Consider the following 4,888-nt stretch of genomic DNA (forward strand, 5'->3'; position numbering starts at 1 on the left):
CGTGGCGTCTTGGTTGTGCGTGGAGGGGAGGCCGGCGCTGTCTCACTCCCTCGATCCCTGTGGGTGACTCGGAGGTGGGCCTCGCGGTGTGAACACAAAGGGCAGAGTTAGGCAGGAAGCTGGGACGTTGGTCTTGAGGGCTGGCAGGTCTGGGCAGTGATTGTGAGGTCACCGTCAGGCTTGACAGCTGGCCCCTGGGGTCAGAGTGGAGGAGGGACATTGGCCACCTCCCATCGTTCCCCACGTGGCTGCTGCTCCTCATCAGGCTCCATCTCTCACCAGGCTCTGCCATGGCCTCCTCCGGCCTCTCCTCCTCCACAGAGGTCTTACTACAGATCAGCTCACATTTCTCACTGTCTCAAAAACCCTGCAAAAAAAACCCCCTAAATGCCTTCGTTTGACATCCTGACTTTCTACAATATACTCTAATTAGAATGAAGCTTTTTGTAAGTTCAATTACTCTATATTGATTTATTCATGCAACAGATAGTTCAGACAGTGACCATACGCCAGGAATGGTACTAGGCATGCAATGCAGGGGTAGAATGTACTCAGACCTCCTAAAGCACACAGGCTACTGGGAAAGACAAGACAGCAGATAACTGCCCTGTGAATCCATTATGATGCTCTTAAGGAAAGGAATGTAATTCTATGAAAGCTCATAACGATGGAACCAGACTTGGATGCGATGGTGGGTGCGTCACACTTGAGCTCTAGCTAAAGAGTAAATAGACCTTAACAGGTCTGCCACGGTTGAACATTTGTGTCCCGCCAAAATTCACGTGTTGAAATCCTAACCTCCAAGGTGATAGTGTTAGGAGGTGGGGCCTTTGGGAGCGAATGAGGCTATGAGAGCAGCAGAGCTGTTGGGATTAGTGACCTTATAAAGAGAGCTAGCTCGTCCCTTCCACCATGTGAGGATGCGGTGAGAAGGCTAGATTCATGAACAAGGAAATGGTTCCTTGCAAGACACTGAATCTACCAGAGACTTGATTTTGAACTTCCTGGTCTCCAAAATTGTGAGAAATAAATGTTTTCTGTTTATAAGCTACACAGTTTATGGCAATTTGTCATAGGAGTCCAAGTGGACTAAGACAAGGGCTATGGACGAGAGGGACAAGCATGTGCTAGAGCCCTGTGGCAGAATGGAGGCATGGCACAAGCAACAGAAGGCAAGGTGTCTAGAGTACCAGGTGGTGAGAAATGGTGCCAGAGGGTGGGCAGAGGCCCGGTCACGCAGGAACTGGGAGGGTGCGGTGTCTGCTCAGACTAGCAAGGGAAGAGAAGAAAAGGGATAAGGGGATTCAAAAAGAGGGAAAGAGGGAGAGAGGGACATGATTAGGCTTCCCATTTTTGCTTTAGTAGGCTTTAATTGAAGAAAGTTTTATACACAGAAATGTGACCAAAAAATATGACAGAATCATAAATGAAGACTTCTGTGTAAGCAGTACCCTCGAATTCCCCCTGTGGCCCCTGCTAGCTATCACCTCCCTCCAAGGGGAGTATCATCTTAAGATATAATTTCATCTATTTGTTTTGCCTGTTTTTGAGTTTTATTGTATCTGGATGTATTCATTTTATAATATATTTGCAAGAATTCAGCAATGAATTATTTTGTCTTTGTTTATGTGGCAATGTCTTTATTTTACCTTCACTTTTGAAGGAAGAGTTGCTGCATAGTAGAACTCTTGGTTAGCAGTTTTTTCCAGCACTTTGCATATGTTGTTCCACTGCCTTCCGCCCTCCATAGTTTTCTGTGGGAAGTCAGCTGTTCATGGATTGTTTCTCCCTGTACTTGTAAGTCATTTTATTCTCACTTATTTTTTCTTTACTTTTGCCTTTTGACTGTGTGCCTATGATGTGCCTAGGTGTGGATCTCTTTGTATTTATCCTATTTGAGGCTAACTTTAACTTCTTGGATATGTGTTTAATGGTTTTTTGTTTGTTTTTAAAAATCACGTTCTGGAATCTTTTGGCCATTGTTTTTTTCCAATTTTTTTCTGCTCCTTTCTCTTTATTTCCTACTTCTCAGACTTCTATTATCCATCTTTTGGCATGCTTGAGTCTATCACACTGGCCTCTAAGCTCTGTTTTTTTTTCTTCAATCATTTTTTTCCCTCTATTCTTCAGACTGCCTGGTTTCTATCACTCTATCTTCAAGTTCATTGACTCTTTCATCTACCATATATAATCCACTGTTGAGTCTTTCCAGTACATTTTTTATTTCAATTGTACTTTTTCAACTTCAAAGTTTCCATTATTTTATAGTTTTTATCTCCTTATTTGGAATCTCTAAATATTTATATAGAAAACACACACACACACAAAAACATCATGTTGAACACCATAAATATATACAACTTTATTTGTAAATTAAAAATATTTTAGCAGCTTTGGATTTTGATCCTCCCTCTCCATGGTTTCTTGTTGTTTTTCATTTCTCTATTTAATAACTTACCAGCTCTGTGAATCATGCAATACCTGTCTAGGCATCTGTGAATCCTGTCTGCTCTGTCATGTGAAGCTGCTGAAGTTTCTGATTAAGGTTTTTACATTCTTTTCTTAAATATTTAAGCCTGGCTTCCTAAGCACTGTCTCTGTGTCTGCATATCCAACTGGACAGGGATTGTGCTCAGACACCTCAGCCAGTAAACCTCTGCTGATGAATCTGTGTGTGGGTAGCAGAGCCATATCAATTATTTTATTGTGGCATAATAAAATAAGATATCCCAAAGATTAGTGGCTCAAAACAAAAACATTTATGATCTCACTGTTTTTGTGGGGAAGGAATCTGGGTGTACCTTGGTGATGTAGAAACTGCACGGGGGTGGGGGGGGTTTGACCTAGGTCAAGTTACTCTTCACACAAAGATCCACTTATTGAGACAAGGAGGATTGCTGAGGAAGAAAGGAATTTTTAATATGAAAGACGTCTTGTTGGGAGAATGGGAGAGGCAACCTCAGAGGCGCCTTGTGCCTTGGGGCAGGTCGTAGAGTAACGGACAAGGCAGGGCTATGTGCCCTGGGGCGGGTGGTGATGTCGGCATCAGGAAGTCTGCCCAAGGGGGCTTCAGAATCTCAGCTCCTTTGTCTTGCAGAAAATCCACCCTTTTTGGGAAACAACTCAAAGGTCAAGTAGTTAGTTAAGGGAGAAGATTATACAAAAAACATATCGGGGTATTGAAATTTGTTCATAGGGCTGGTTATATTAGCTGGGTCCTCTGACCTGCTACAGCCAAGGTGTTGGCCGGGTTGCAGTTGTCGGAAGGCTTGAATGGGGAAGGGTCTTCTCCCACCTTCCTCACGTGGTGGTTGGCAGGATTGGGTTCTTTGCCGGCCTTTGAACTGATAGCATCAGTTCTTTGCTGGCTGTTGGCAGAAGGTCACCCTCAGTTCCTGGCAACATGTGCGTCTCCATAGGACAGCTGATGAGATGCAGGTTGCTCCATCAGACAGCAAGGGAGAAGAACTGGGGACAGAGTGAGAGCAAGGCAGAGGTCAGCAAGGCAAGATGTCACCTTGCAAGTGGCTTCCATCATTTTAGCCATATTCTATTTATGAGGAGCAAATCACTACATCAGGTGCATCCAAACAGCGGGGACTACACAGGGCACTGATGCCAGGAGGCAAGGATCATTGGGAGCTATTTTAGAAGCAGCACAGGAGCACATTCAAAGTTCAGGCCATTTTCACTCTTTCTCTGTCTTTTACTTCCCACCGTGTTCTTTCTTCTCTCTTCTGCATGTATGTGCAGCCTCAGGGCTGGCCAGGGGAGTGTGGCTAGATCAGGCCCTTTCTGGTTTCTGCTGGGCATGCCTGCAGCTTTAGCCGGGAGTGTATGTACCCAGTGGGGACCACAGCCTCAGTCTAGAGGACCCGTTGGCCCTCCTGCTTTTCTGCCTTGGGGATTTTCACATAAACCGACAAGGCTGCCAAGCATGGGTGCTGCCCACTGCTCCAAGTCAAGGAAGCCCCCTTAACCACAGCAGAGAAACTGCCCCTCCCAGCCCGCCCCACTCTGACGGAGCCTCCCACAGACTGAGCTGGGAGGAGGGCATGGGAGCAGCCTCGGGCTAACATGCTGCAGATTCTCCCTGTTTTACCCAGATTTCTGCAGTTCTCAGGCGCGAATGCTGCTCCAATTGTTGCATGCCTTTGGCTGATTTCCAAAGGGCTTCATGGTTGGTCAGTTTTGTCAAGCTTTATAGTTACTTTTTGGGGAGAGGAGATTTGATCTCTTCACTCAGCCATAGGCAAAGTTCCTTGCCAATGCCCTCTTTAGGTAACATTTTATAATACCCCCTTGGCTAGTTTGAAATGAAATTCATATGAAATTTAATCTATTTGCATGCACCTAATTTAAAAAATTACTATAATCCTCTAAACTAACACAAAGAAGAAAGTAAAAAAAAAAATGCAGTCTCTCTTTGGGTGTATTTCAATATTTTAATGCTTCGTCACAACTAAAATAAAAGGTAGTCCTCTAGATTTCCCAAATGTCCCTTAGGGCTGTGGTCCCCAATCCCCAGGCCTGTTAGGGACTGGGCTGCAGAGTTCCGCCGGTCCACCAACCCCCAGCCATGGAAAAATTGTCTTGCATGAAACTCAGGAGCTGGGTGGGCCGCACAGCGGGGGGGAACAGCACGCAGGCCCGCTCATCTGTACGCACAGCCACTCCCCGTGGCTCGCATCACCGCTGAGCTCTGCCCCCCACGGAAAGATTGTCTTCCATGAAACCGATCTCTAGTGCCAAAAAGGTTGTGGACCGCTGCCTTAGGGAATGGTACCATCGCACTGGAAACCAACAACATAGTCAAAACTGTCTGGACTCTATTCCCGCAGTTTTAGTGGGGGCAAGTTCTGTTTTGAAAATTTTCCATGGCTCAAAC

The sequence above is a fragment of the Eulemur rufifrons genome, chromosome 23 (genome assembly GCF_041146395.1).
Source record: "Eulemur rufifrons isolate Redbay chromosome 23, OSU_ERuf_1, whole genome shotgun sequence".
NCBI classification, from domain to species: domain Eukaryota; kingdom Metazoa; phylum Chordata; class Mammalia; order Primates; family Lemuridae; genus Eulemur; species Eulemur rufifrons.